The following is a 15810-nucleotide window of genomic DNA, read 5'->3' on the forward strand; positions in this document are numbered from 1 at the left end:
TATTCCATCAATTCCTGGTGCCTTGTTCTTTGTCAATTCCTGCAGTGCACCTTGTACTTCCTCCCTAAGTATCATTGGCTCTTGATCATATGCTACCTCTCAAAACGGTTGAACATTAACCATTTCCTTTTGGTACCGTGACTCTGTGTATTCCTTCCATCTTCTCTTGATGCTTTCTGCATCATTCAATAATTTGCCCAGTAAATCTTGAAATAACAAAAGTTGAGGCTTGAATTTTCTTTTCAGTTCCCTCAGCTTGAGAATTGCTGAGCGTGTTCTTCCTTTTTGGTTTTCTAATTCCAGATCTTTGCACATTTTGTTTTAATATTTGGCTTTATCTTCTCGAGCTGATCTTTGAAATTTTCTGTTCAGCTCTTGGACCTCCTCATTTCTTCCATTTGCTTTAGCATTTCTACGCTGGAGAGCAGGTTTCAGTGTCTCTTCTGACAACCATTTTGACCTTTTCCTTCTTTCTTTTCTTCTTAATGACTTTTTGCTTTCTTCATGTATGATGTTCTTGATGCTATCCCACACTTCTTCTGGTCTTCAGTCTTCAGTGTTTAATGTATCAAATCTGTTCTTCAGATGATCTCTAAATTCAGGTGGGATATATTGACAGATAGACAAAGTATATTGAAAAGAAAGATTATTTTGGAAAATTATTTATTTGTCTTTTCTTAAAGTTGGTTAAAATAAATTCCACTATGTGTCAAACCTTCTGTACCTGACATGGGTCATTCAGTATCACAGGAAGCCCAAACAAAAGCAGACTGTCCTGTGCTGACATGTGTAACAGAGACAGCCAATAAATCTACATTTCAATATGGTAAAAAATAAATAAATTCTACCTCCAGAGTGCAGATAATTTTTCACTCACCTTCGTATTTATGTTTGCCCTTCTGCTTATTACCCAGCTAAAATATGAATTCTATTAGGCCTTATCTGCTGCATGGATTGATCGATCCTAGATGTTTATAACACTGCCTATCATATTGTAGATGCTCAATAAACATATATTCAGAAAATGCATAACAGGATCACATATTTTTGGTAGATTTATTTTTATGTACCGTTAGCAGCATCAGTACCTTGAAATGAATAAATAAGTTCTCTGTCAATATCTAGTTGTTCCTTGTTCCTTTTGTTTTCTGGTTTTTAAATAGCTAAGACACAAGCACTGAGGTTTTCTTGTTTTGCTAATGGAGATGATAAATTTGCATCTAACTGGCAAGTGTCTTCCCAGTCTGCAATTGTAAATGCAAATTTAGAACAATGGAAGGAAAGTTCAGATTTCAGATGCTATAGACAGAGACTAAATGGAGGAACCAAGATTTTGGATGGGACTTCAGTAGGTCAAATTTAGATAAATGAATGCCACAGGGAAGAACACTCTAGGTAGAATGCTGGGTAAGCAATGGTACAGAGAAAGAAAAAAATGACAAGATCTGCCTATGCGTCATGATGGATTAAGGTGCAACAGGAAGGGAGCTGGACTCCAAGAACCATGAAAGCTGGACACAGGCGTTTGGCTTTTTGTGTTGAGCTCTGAGGTGACAGGGCTGTGCAGTGACATGAGGAAAGCTTTGTCTTAGAAGAATAATGTGGCTGCTATGAGTAGAATGCATTGCTGAGTGGAATCAAAGGGTCGCTAGGAGTCGGAAGTGACTCAACAGCACTTTCAACAATAACAACAACAGTCCTGTGATGTGAACGTCCATGTGAAAAGTCACAATTCATTCAATTAATGAGAAAGGGAATGTGATGCTCTTTGGCTCAGTGGATCTGTGATTATAGTTTTTGCCAGGGAAATATTTTTCAAATGTTCATGTTAGCTGGATTGAGATGAAAAATATTGTTTTCTTCTTCTCTAAGGAAAATAAAAGCTTATGTGGTCCAGGTTTTATGCCAAGCATTCTTTGAAGACGAAGGGTTCGTTCATTCTTCACAATCTTAACCTCTTGTCTGGGTAGGGGGAAAGGTAAAAGGGTAAAGTATGAAGGTGAAACACTGAAGAAAATGATACTTATCAGCCTGCCATGTGGTTACTTTTTATTTCTACATTTCCTTCTTAACTTAGTTCCTTCATTTTTGTGTTCTCTTTCAGTCTGACCCACTGTTATTTTTTATGTCTGTCATTTCTAAGGCCCTGGGAATGCTTTATTCTAGTCCTTGTCAGTCACAAATTCTCTTGTGGGTGACTTGTTAAAATGCCAACTCAGTAAATCCAAATTGTGGCAGCATCTCTATGTTCTAAAACCATAGAGATTATGGCCTCACTAGGGTTGAAGAACATAATAATGTGGCCCTTTGTATTCTTTTGCTAACGGAACTCCCTTGGAGGGGGCCAGGAAAAATGATCTGACATTGAGGTTTTGAACTATAGATTATCAAGTTACAGAAAGGTTCCTGGTTAGTGAGTTCCCAGAATAATTCTTCCTAGGTTTTTCTGAGGGGATGGGGTTAGTGAGAGTGGAATACCACAATACTAAAGAATAGACTGCTGGAACAAGCCATCGAAGATAATAAGAGAGGAATGGGATCTGTGTTTCATACATTTAGTCTACTCTAGAGGTAGATGGTGTAAGAGAGAGTATTGTACCTAGTTTCTGCCCAACACATAATTCCTTAGTCTGATCTACATATCTATTTGCTAGCCTGGATCATGAAGATAGATGCTCTCATTCCTTATTTCTTGTCTTATTTTATTTTATTTTTAGTTACACAGTAACATGTAAATACATTCTCATTGTGAAAAAACATCTATACTGATAAGTTTTAAAAATCAGTTACCATGGAGTTGATTTCCCATTCATGGTAACCAGAGAGAATTTTGCTCCATTGTGTTTTCAGGGGCTGATTTTTGGAGTGCTAGGCTTTTCTGTGGCGCTGTGGGTTAATGCGCCAGACTGCAAAGCCGTTTGAACTGCAAAGTCTGCGGTTCAAGCTCACCAGCTGCTCCTCGGAAACCCTACACAGGGTCGCTATGGGTTGGAATCGACTCAACAGCACTTAACAACAACAAGGCTTTTCTTCTGAGATAGCTCTCGGTGGACTTGAACCACCAAACTTTCAGTTAGCAGTTAAGTGAGTTCACTGTTTACACCACCAAGGAAGATCAAGAAAAACCGTCTTTTTAATTACCCCAAACTACACTGCTTTGTTTCCAAGCAGTAATGTGCTGGTGTGGCGCTGTAGGATAAGCACTGGACTGCAAGGTCAGTTGGAACTGCGAAGTCAGCAGTTCAAACCCACTAGCCGCTCCTCAGAAGCCTTAGATAGGGTCACCATGAGAAGCTCTGGTAGTGTAGTGGTTACAAGTCGGCCTGCTACTCTCATGGTCAGCAGTTCAAAACTACCAGCTATTCCACAGAAGAAAGGTGAGGCTTTCTGCTCCCATAAAGATTTACAGCCTCGGAAACCCTATACAGGGTTGTTATGAGTCAGAACTGATTCCACGGCACATAACCACCACCATGACTCGGAACCAACTTGAGAGCTCTCATTTGGTATAATTTTTGTATGCATTTGCATGACATATTTACACAGAAAAATGTATAGTTTTATGTATGTAAATTTGTTGTTAGGTGTCATCAAGTCGGTAGTGATTCATAGCAATCCTTATCACAATAGAACAAAACACTGCCCTGGTCAGGTCCTTGATTACCCTCACAATTACTGTCACACTTGAGCTCATTGATGCTGTTGCTTTGCTAATCCATCTCTCTAGGGGTCTTCCTCTTTTTCTCTGACCTTCCATTTTACCAAACATGATATCCCTGTCCAGTGACTGGTCCCTCCTGACAATATGCCCAAAGTATGAGAGACAAAGTCTGGCCATCCTGGCTTCCAAGTAGCACTCTGGCTGTACTTCTTCCAACACAGATCTGTTTGTTCTTTTGGCAGCCCATGGTACTTTCAATATTCTCCTCCAACACCATAACTCAAATGCATCAATTCTTTTACAATCTTCCTTATTCACTGTCCAACTTTCGCATACATATGAGGTGATTGAAAGTACCGTGGCTTGGGTCAGGCACACCTTAGTCCTCAAGCTGACATCTTTGCTCTTTAACACTTTAAAAAGGTCTTGTGCAGCAGATTTGCCTAATGCAATATGTTTGATTTCTTGGCTGCTGCTTCTATGAGTGTTGATGGTTGACCCAAGAAAAATGAAGTCTTTGACAACTTCAATCTTTTCTCCATTGATAAGAATGTTTATTGGTCCAGTGGTGAGGATTTTTGTTTTCTTTACATTGAGATGCAACCCATACTGAAGGCTGTACTCTTTGATCTTCATCAGTAAGTATTTTGAGTCCTCTTCACTTTCAGGGGAAGAGCTGCCTCCACAAAGTAGAGTTGAGCATGATGACTTGAATGGAGTAAAGCTCATAGAAGTAAAGCCCTCAAGACCTTCATTTGTTAATGGGGCACAAATCAAAATGAAGAGATACAGCTATAAACATTCATTAATAATCGGAACATGGAATATACAAAGTATGGATCTAGGAAAATTAGAAATTGTCAAAAATGAAATGGAATGCATAAACATCAATATGTTAGGCATTAGTGAGCTAAAATGGACTGGGATTGACCATTTTGAACCTGACAACCATATAGTTTACTATGTAGGGAATGACAAATTGAAGAAGAATGGTATTGCATTCATCATCAAAAAGAATATACCAAGATCTGCCATGAGGGATAACGCTGTCTGTGACAGGATAATATCCATGTGCCTAAAGGGAAGACCAGTTAATACCATGGTTATTCAAATTATTCAACCACTAAGCCAATAAGGATGAAATAGAAAAATTCTACCAACTTCTTTCATCTGAAATTGATCAAACATGCAATCAAGATGTATTGATCATTACTGGTGATCAGAATGCAAAGGTTGAAAACAAAGAGGAAGGATCGGTGTTGGAAAATATGGCCTTGGTGATAGAAATGGTGCAGGAGATCACATGATAGAATTCTGCAAAATCAATGATTTGTTCATTTCAAATACCTTTTTAAAACAGTGTTAAGAGATGACTATACACATGGGCCTCACCAGATGGAATACACAGAAATCAAATTGACTACATCTGTGAAAAGAGACAGTGGAAAAGCTCCATATCATCAGTCAAAACAAGGCCAGGAGCAGATTGTGGAACAGACCATCAATTGTATGTAAATAGCATTAGGCTTTTTGTATTGTTTTGAAATGTACAGCTTTCAATTAACAAAATGTCTTTGAGATCTGCCCAAAAGACCACTTAATAGTCTTTTCCATTTAAATTTACTTTATTCATTTTTTTTAACTGCTGCATTGTATTTCATGGATGTGTCATAATTTAACCAGTCTTCCTATTAATAGCTATTCAAGTTTTCTTTTTTTACTACTGTCTTAAACTTTTGAAGTAAACTTTCTTTGCTTCTTTGTACACATGCTTGATTGATACTCTAGACAGAAGAAATCAGAACTGGTACCCAGAAGTGGATTGCTGGCTGAAAATATGGACACTTTAAAAATAAACAAATGCTGCCAATTTGCCATTGAAAAAGTGGCATCGATGTTCCCCCACTGTACCAAAGAGCACTTGTTTCTCCACCCTTGGATATGGACATTGTTGAATTCTTACCAGTCTGATTTTCAAACACCTAAGTATGTCACTGTCTATTATAATTTGTGTGCCTGTGGGAATTCGTGGGATTTAGCAACTTTATTGGAGTCCTGGTGTGGCACTGTGGGATAAAGCTCTGGACTGCAAAGTCGGTGCTTCAACACACCATTGTGGTTCAAGTTCACCACCTGCTCCTTGGAAACCCAACACAGGGTTCCTGTGAGTCTGAACCGACTTGACCGCACTTAATGACAACAACAAACAACTTTCTTAGCTGTTTTAGTTCCTCTTCTGTGAATTGCCTGTTGCTATTTTTATCTATGCTGACTCTTTAAAATCCTCCAAGATTGCCTTAGATGTTTATTTTAACAACTATGTGCACACATGATTACAGAAATATTTGTGTTATTTGAGGGAGTTGAAACAGAAGTGCTTCCATCTAGGATCTGGCCCTCTCTCACTAGGTGTGGTCCCTGAGTTAAAGGACGCAACTTCCCTGTTGTTTTACTCAGAGTAGAATTTAGTGAAGCCAAGAATCTCTCAACCCATGTTACTTCCATATGCTGAAGCCAGTTTTAGTTTAGATCTGATGCCTGGGTGTTTTGGGGTTTACACCACAGTGGGACAGACGGTCCTGTCTTTGATCTAAAATGGTTTGGAAAGCTTGGTTAGTAACCAGTAAATGTGATTTTTTTTCTTTCAAATGATAGAATTCTCTTTTACCTTTGAGACTTTGTGATACTGAATCCAATTTTACTACTTTGCCAAATCCCTTTAACAAGATCTGGTTCTAAACTAGTCTGCTGGTCAACAGAGACTTTATAGCTCCTATGGATGCCCTTGTATGTGGTTTTTATCAATAGACAAAAATACTATATAGATCCCTGGGTGGTGTGTTTGGTTAAGCGCTTGACTACTCATTGAAAGGTAAATGGTTCAAACTTGCCTAGAAGCACCTAAGAAAAAATGTCAGGTAACCTGTTTCCGAATGGTCACAGCCTTGAAAACCCTATGGAATGTAGCTCTACCCTGCATACATGGCGTTGTCATGTGTTGCAATGGATTACAACTGGAATGTTTTGTTTTGTTTTACTGAAATCTTAAATGTCACCATTGAGAGCAGATCTAAGGATATCATTTTCCTGTGTACCTTTGGTCCTGTCCCTTATCAGTACTTCCTCTGATTAGGACACATGTTTGTGTGCCCTTTACCATTGCCTTCCAAATTGCATGTTTTAAACCTTACCTAGACTTCTTCTCTACTCCCACCAACCACAGTGTTCCTGAATCTACCTAAGGTCTTTCAGCATAGTAGGATAGTTGAGAAATCCCTTGGGTTTGAAGGTGCAGGTGAGTCTGTTTGTTTGTTTTTAAAGTTATTTAATACCTATTGGGCTGCTAACCCTATATAAAAAGGGGTTGCTATGAGGCAGAACTGACTCAAAGGCACTCCCCTCACCCCTACCATTCCTCACAATGAAAGTTAGGTCTTTCGTGGTAGCCTTTGTATATTCAAATAAGCTAGAACACAGAGTGGTTATGTGACTTTAAAGTCATTTAACAAATAGGTGGTAAAGGCAGCGTTTGAACTGAGATAATATGAGATGGAAGCTGGTGTTCTTTACCATTTAGTCATTGTTTTATTATTTTGTAGCATTCCCTTTGTTATTACAAACCATTGTATGTACCTCAAAAAATTTTTATTTGTAAGCCCAGATCTATGTCTTAGTGTGTGTGAATGGTGGTGAGCAGTGATTACGCATATTTATTTGGTTGGTCTCTGTTTTGTTTCCTTTGCTCCTCTCTGCTTCTCTAGTCTTGACTGGCCACACCTTTGTAGCTTGCCCTCTGTCTCCTCCCTCCACCTGCCCAAATGTTTACGTTTGAACCTCCTCCAACCAGACTGCAACCTGATTCCCTGGCAGGCTTCTCTGCCCGCCAGGAGATGGGCTTAGTATCTTCTTAGGGGTGTGGGGTAATATCTGCAATTGAGCTTAAGCGTCCCTAGGAAATCCAATAGTTATTCATCCCAGGTATGTTCTTTGCAGGCTCCCATCTCTAAAATGCACTGACATTGACCAGATGAATGCTTTACTGTCTAGTCACTGGGATGTTTTTGAGTTTCCATCTGCTGTCATTGTGCCCTAACCTGTTTGTCCAGGTAAGTACTGTGTACCTTACATGGTTGTTGTTGTGTACCATGGAGTCAGTTCCGACTCAAAGTGACCCTGCACATGGTTTCCGGGGCTGTAAGTCTTTACGGGAGCAGAAAGCCTCATCTAGGTAGACAGAAAGCCAGAGAGAGAGACCAGTTCTCTGTATTGCTCTTTATTTAGTACTTAGCCCAAAACCATAAGTGACTGGATATTTAATAAATGCTTCCTGGTGACATAACACTACAGGAAATTATGTCTTTAATCATGTATATTCTAAACTTCTCTCCTGGACTTGGTAGAAGATGGGTGGAATAGGGTTGAGAATGGGGGTAATTATTTTTTTAAACTATTTTCCAGGGGTAGAATTGCTAATTTTCACACATGTTATTCCTTGGAAAAGTCTAAGTTGATACATAGTTTTACAGTTCTTGACATGTAGATCATGTTTACAAAGCCGGGTCATTCACAGTCCCAATGTAAGTTACCTTGCACATATCTGAACAGATGTGAGTGAGGTCATTCCATTGTTGGCACCAAGTAATTGTAGTTCTGCCTTGGAGACTTGTCATCTCAAACCAAATAAAAGCTTTAATAGTGAAGCTTTTCCCATTCCTGTGCCCTCCCAGACTCTTTCAAATCTGTATGTAGCTAGAGCACCTTGTATCAGATTTTTCTTTTTGAGCAATTGTTGTTAGGTATTGTCATAAATTGTTTTCTCTCAAAATATATGTCAATTTGATTGGACTATGATTCCTAGTAGTTTTGAAGTCATGTAATGATATAATTTGCCCCATGATATGATCAGTCCATCAGTTGTCAGGGGTTAAGGGTGGGAAGCTACACCATTACTCTGGTCACGGAACTATAAGAGGAATTTCCCTGGGGCATGGCCTGCATTGCCTTGGATTTTACCAGAGATAAAAGGAGAGAGAAGTGAGCAGAGAAGCAGAATCCTGATGACAACCAAGAAGGAAGAGGTGGCAGCAGAGTGTATCCTTTGACCCCAGGGTCCCTGTGCTGAGAGCCTCCTAGACCCAGGGAGAGATTGATGCCAAGACACATGAAGTTCTCCAACGAACACTGGCCCACAGATGCTGAAATGAGACATGTATCTTCCTCAATAACTGACAGAAAGAGAAAGCTTTTCCCCAGAGCCCACCTTCTGAATTTGGACTTTTAGCCTCCTAAATAGTGAGAGACTAAATTTCTGTTTGTTAAAGCCATCTTTAACTTGTGGTATTTCTGTTATAGCAACAACAGGATTGATTTTTGACTCATATCTGACAGCATAGAACTACCCCATAGAGTTTTCTAGGCTGTAATCTTTAGGGGGAGTCCTGGTGTGGTGCTTTAGGATCAGCACTGGACTGTGAACCACATGGTCGGCAGTTCAAACTCACCAACTGCTCCTTGGAAAACCTATACAAGGTCACTATGAGTCGGTACCAACTCAATGGCACTTAATAACAACAATAACAAATCTTTACAGGACCAGATCTCCAGGTCTTTTTCTCATGGAGTGTTGGGTGGGTTTGAAACACTAGCCTTTTGGTTAGCAGTCAAGCACTTAACCATTATGTGGTTATACTATACTAGGGGCTTTAATTATGTGGGATCCATTTAAAATGATACACTTAAATAATACATATTCATTATAAAAATATATGAATTAACTAATGAGTTACCACTTGCAGCTTCATGTTCCTCCTCAAAGTCTTTTATAAGTCACTATTAGAGTTTGGAGGAGAATATTGAAAGTGACATGGGCTGCCAAAAGAACCAATAGATCCATTTTGCCAGAGTGTTCCTTGGAAGCCAAGATGGCCAAACTTCATCTCTCATACTTCGGACAAATTGTCATGAGGGACCTGTCGCTGGAGAAGGATATCATGTTTGGTAAGGTGGAGGGTCAGAGAATAAGAAGAAGCACCCAGAGAGATGGATTAGTCAAGTGGCAGCATTGATGAACTCAAGCATGGCAACAGTAGTGAGGTTGGCCCAGGATCGGGCAGTGTTTCGTTCTGCTCTGCATCAGGTTGCTATGAGTTGGTACTGACTCAATGGCACCTAACAACAACAACATCAACAACATTAGAGTTGGTCTGTTTGATAAGACCCAGAACTGAGTTATGCGTCCTGATCTTGGCCTGACCTACTCATTCACTGAGTGACTTTGAGCTCATTGCTTTTCTTGTTTAAGCTTCAGAATTGTACACCAGCAAGGATAATGTCTGCCTCTGTGAGAGCTGCAGAACAAAGGTGCTGCATTAATGAAGATTAGAAAATGGTCCCCAGAATAGAAAAGGATTTGTCCCAGACCACATGTCATAGTCAAAAAATAAAAGAATAAGACACTTCCTACTACATGTTCTAGTGCCCTGACCAAATGTAGGGCAAGGGAGGAAGTAGAAGGAGCCAGCTCTAAGAAACTGTCTGCCCTCACAAACAACTGAGTGGCTGGGCGCTGAGGGAGTTTGCTTAGCTGCTTTGTGAAGATAGTTTCTTCCTGGCTACATTCATGAATAGCCTCACCTTTGGGCTTACTGGCATTGGGTGTGAACCAGAGATACTGCCCACTGTTCAGAGCTGGAATTGGTGGAAGCTCATGCCTACCCCCTGTGCCCCAGCAGACCATGTTACTGAGGCCTGCCACTTCCCAGGTTTGTGAGTCAGAGCCAGGCGGAACACCTGTGGTGAGCGGAGAGGGGTCAGGGCGCAGCTTGAGACTATTGTGAGCTGAGCTATACTAGGGGCTTTAATTGGGAGAGAGAGCATTAGAAAGAGTTGTGTGTGGTTGGGCGGAAAGAGGTCAGGAAAAAAGAGCAAACTCCTTGTCCCAGTAAATCTTTATTTCAAAATTATTTTCCTGCCTCTTTGTTCCTGGCTCGTCTTCCTCTCTGCTTCCTGGTGTTCTGACTGTTCGCTTTGGTGTGTTTGATTCTGTTGTTAGCTCTGCCCTTTGTCTGTTTTCCACTTCTGCAGCATGGATCCAGGCATTTTGGGCCCTCCTGCTGGTTCCTGCAATTTCCAGAATATACTTTAGAGATAGTACTCTTCTCAGGAACACAGTGAAATGTCCTCCGTTTACAGGAACATATTTTCCTTTTCTCTTAAAATAAAAAAAGTTTCTCTTTACTTTTCTATTATTTAAGTCTCAGTGTTTATTTCCTCCTATGCCCTGGTTTGTTGCTCCATTCTGCTCTTTCTCCTTCCCCAAAGATTTTGTTTTTGATAATAGCTTTATTAAGGTCTAATTCACATCCTATACAATTCACCCATTTAAAGCATTCAATCCAATGCTTTTTGTTACGTTCACAAAATTACACAACCATCACCAGAATCAATTTAAAACATTTTCATCAGCCCAGAAGAATACCTCCAACCCTATACCTATTAATTAATCAGTCACTCCCAATGTCCCCCAACCCTCAGCCCTTGGAAACTATTAATTTGCCTTCCATCTCTGGATTTGCTTATTTTGAGCATTTCATATAACTAGAATAATACAAATAATTGGTCTTTTGTGACTGGCTTCTTTCATTTATCATGTTATGAAGGTTCACCCATGTTTTAGCATGTTTCAGTATTTCATTCTTTTTTTAATGCTGATGCCTGGAGTGTGAAGTGTTTGCCAAAATAGTGTTAAATTCAGGTCGAGGAACATCAGATGTAACCAATATGACAAAATTTCTAGAATTCAGAAATCCAGTTCAGAATGCTTTTCCATGCAAATCACAATGCATCTAAATGCCAGCTTTTGTCCCTTTCTCCCTCCTTCTCTCTAGTCCTGCTCTGCTACCTTCCCTCTTGTCTTACTGTGGAAAGAATGAGAATCTCTGTGCTTACATTTTATGTTCTTTAGGTTGTACCCGTGGCAGAGTGTTACAGTTTCACTTGTGTCAAGAAGGAGGAAAATGATTTATTTTATTGTTAGGAGCTTGAAAGGGCCCAAATAAGAAAGCAAGAACTACATTCAATTCATATTTAAAACAATAACATCTTATCAAGTCAGTAAGAGATGACTTTTAGGCGATATCTTTGAGACGAATTGACACTGATGCCTGATGTTATAACAAGATAAAGTGAGAACCAGTGTGCACAGTAGTTAGAGGTACATTTTGATGGGGTATTTTTAGTGAAGGAATGAAGGAAATGACTTCATAGTTTCCATCATCATTCCAACAGGGATCAGAAACCTGCTCATGAGCCTATAGTATTACAGTCATTTTGTAAACCAAGTTCTGTTAATGTAACAGAAAGATCTAACTATGTTTTAAGTCAAGAATTATAAACCTTTGGTATTAATATGAACCATAGGCTAAGAATGGTATGTATGAGCAGAATGGAATAGAGGCTTGCAAAAACATCTTAAGAATGATATTAATGAATCAAATCTAATAAAGTTAAGTGTAATTTGATTAATGTGGCTCTAAGACATTAGTGTGGAGTCCTGGTGTGGCAGTGTGGGTGAATGCGCCAGACTGCAAAGCCGTTTGAACTGCAAGGTTGGTGGTTCAAGCTCACCAGGTGCTCCTAAGAAACCCTATACAGTGTCGCTATGGGTCAGAACCAACTTGATGGCACTTAACAACAACAAGATATTAGCATAGAGAAAGAAAATTTACTCAAAGCTCTGTGATGACTAGCATGAGGATATTTTGCTGTGGAATGGAAAGACGAGAAAATATTCAGAATTGTTTACCATGCTCCAACTGGCTGTTGTGAATTCTGAAATTCTGGACTCAAATGCTCTTACTGAATAGTTCTCATCTCTCTGTTATGTTCTCGAAAGGTCCTAAAGTAATGTTGCTTATGCCCCTGGGGTTTTACAGAGCTCATACCAACAGCTAAATTATTTACAATTTCTGTCACCCTAGGATTCAGACATGTATCCCCAGAACTGAACAGGAACCGATTATGTTAACAATGACCATGCTGTACTCAGAATTCATTCATTTATTCAAATCCTTATTGAGTAGATATTTTCACCAGTGTGCTGGGGAGAAAGTGATGAATAAAATCAGCAAGGTCCCTGCCCATGGAGCTTTAGACTAGTGTGGGGAAACAAGAAATAAACATGTATTTAGTTGTAAATGAAGGAAGTGCAATGAAGTGTGCCCCGCCCACTTCATCCATGGAATCAGAAAATTGCTATTATCACTCTAATGACCAACATTTTGTTTCTAGGTCAGGTCCATGGTACCTTTTTCCCTTTAAAATGCATTTTCAGTTCTCTTGCAAATAAACTTCTGTCAGACCATCCCACCATTTTTCCAAACCTGCCTAAATATATGCAAGTACAGGACATGGTTACAGTCTGAACTCAGTCTGATCAGTGGGGAGCACTAACTGTATAATTTGCAGGACCCAGAACAAAATAAGAAAACAGGGGCTTAAGTGTCAAGACAGCAGCAGCATATCATTAAAGCAAGCATAAAACTGTTTTCAGCCCGGGTCCTGTGCAATTTTCATTGCCACAGGCCCGTGGACCAGTCTTGCTAATGTGAGATATGCAAAAAATTCAGAAGAGCCAGCATGAAGGGGCTTCTGCTGGTTCTATTTGGAGCAATTTGAACACGAAAAAGAATAGTAATGGATTGTAACACATTGAATAATAATAATAAAGAGTCTATGAGTTCAGAGTTAACAGTGTATTGTTGTGTGCCATTGAGTTAATTCCAGTTCATAGTGAGTCTATGGGAGAGAGTGGAACTGCGCCATAGGTTTCCCAAGATTATAATCTGTATGGAAGGAAGCAGATCACCAGGTTTTTGTCCCAACTGGCTGCTTCCAACCATTTACCTTTTGGTTAGCTGCTGAGTGCTTAACTATGTGTCACCAGGGGTCCTTAGGTATGCATGAGGGGAAGAAAAACTTCTTTATAAAGGATGCTAACTAAAAATGTAAACCAAATGATTGTTGTTGTTGTTGTTAAGTGCCGTTGAGTCGGTTCAGACTCATAGCGACCCTGTACAGGGTTTCCGAGGGTGTAAATCCTTACGGGAGTAGAAAGCCTCATCTTTCTCCCGCGGAGCGGCTGGTAGTTTCGAACTGCTGACCTTAAGGTTCGTAGCCCAATTCGTAACCACTACGTTACAAAAATCACCATTTTGCAGCTGTCAATGGAAGACAAAAAAGAACCCAAGCCAAACCCCCCACTGCCGTTTCCAAAATTGTCATCTTTACAAGAGCAGACAGCCTCATATTTCTTCTAAGGAGCAGATGGTGGGTTTGAACCACCAGCATTGCGATTAGCAACCACCTAACCCACAGTGCTGGTGTGGCACTGTAGGTTAATGCGTCAGACTGTAAAGTCTGAACTGCAAGTTCGGTGGATCAAGCTCACCAGCTGCTCCTTGGAAACCCTATACAGGGTCGCTATGGGTTGGAATTGACTCTACGGCACTTAACAACAACAACAGACCCACAGCACTACCAGGTCTATTATGCTAAAACCATCATGTTAAAAAGTGTTGAAGATCAGGTTATTTACAGAATTTATAAGGGCTCATTATATTATTCCAGAGATTACTTACCAATGCACTTTTACAAAGCAGGGGGAAACACCTTTACAATAGAGAGATCTAGCAGAAACTATCTTTATTAAGTCATCAAACTTCAATAATGGGATAATCTATTGTCATGGATGTAATGCAACAGAAAGTACATACCATCATCACACAGTATTCTGCCCCAAATATAATCTAACGAATCTAGATTGTAGGACACTCTACAAGGCAACTAGACTAAGCTCTTCAAAAATGTTACCAAAAATAGGCAAGGAAAAAAAAAAAAAAAAAAGACAAAAGGCGCTAAGGAGACATGAGAACCAAATGTAGTGTGTGAACATTAATTGGACCTAGATTGGAAATCAGCTATGGAAGACATTTAAGGGATGAGTGGGGAAACTAGATTTTGGCCTACACATTAGATAATATTACTATTTGTTATTGTTGTTAAGTGTTGTCGAGTCGATTCAGACCCATAGTGACCCTGTGTAGAGTTTCCGAGGAGCAGCTGGTGAGCTTGAACCACTAATCTTGCAGTTCAAATGACTTTGCAGTCTGCGCGTTAGCCCACAGCACCACATCAGGACTTCAATATTACTATTGGTTGGTTGGTTATGTGCTGTGGAGTTGGTTCCGATTCACAACGACCCTGTACAGGGTTTCCGAGGCTGTAAATCTTTACGGCAGCAGAAAGCCTCATCTTTCTCCAGCAGAACACCTGGTAGTTTTGAACTGCTGACCTTGAGGTGTGCAGCCGATTTGTAACCAGTACACTACCAGATATCAGTGTTAAATTTCCCCAAGTGTGGTGATGGTATCAGGGTTATGGAGGAGAAAACTATTTTTCTTTGAAGATATGAGTCCATAAAGAAGTTTTTTGGGTGAAATGCCCTGATGTCTGCAACCTGGCTTCTAATGAGAGAAAGACAGAATGTCCCAGTGAGGATTTGAGCCACAGAGAACAAACGTGGCAAAAGTTAACAATTGGTTGAATCTAGGTAAAAGATATATAGCTGTTCTGGTTCTTTCAAATTTTCTGCAGGAGAGACATTTTTAAAATAAAGAAGTTAGAGGAAAAAAGTTTTCCTAGCTAAGAGTCATGTGTCACAGAAGAACCCAGCAACCCATCAAAGGCAGGCAGCCACTCTGACTGATTGGCAGTACCCAGGAAGCAGCAGAAATGCCACCTGGCACTTCAACCTCATTAGCAGCATCTCCAGTTCTCTGCGCACAGAACAATCAGTCATAGGGAGCAGAGCAGAGCAGAGCAGATAGCAGACCACGCAATGTAAGATCGACATCTGTCCCCAGTCTGGCCTAACAAGAGCCCTAGATCAGCAGCCGTGAACCAGCTAGGCAGGGACCGAGGTTCTTCTGTCTGTTCAGACTTAAAAAAACTTTTTTGGATCTTTTTCTTCTTTGAAAATTGGGGGAACTATACCTGCTATAAAGGAGCTCTGGTAGCGTAGTGGTTACGAATCGGGCTGCGAACCTTAAGGTCAGCGGTTCGAAACTACCAGCTGCTCCGCGGGAGAAAGA

Source organism: Chrysochloris asiatica, unplaced genomic scaffold, assembly GCF_000296735.1.
Source record: "Chrysochloris asiatica unplaced genomic scaffold, ChrAsi1.0 scaffold00226, whole genome shotgun sequence".
NCBI classification, from domain to species: Eukaryota; Metazoa; Chordata; class Mammalia; order Afrosoricida; family Chrysochloridae; genus Chrysochloris; species Chrysochloris asiatica.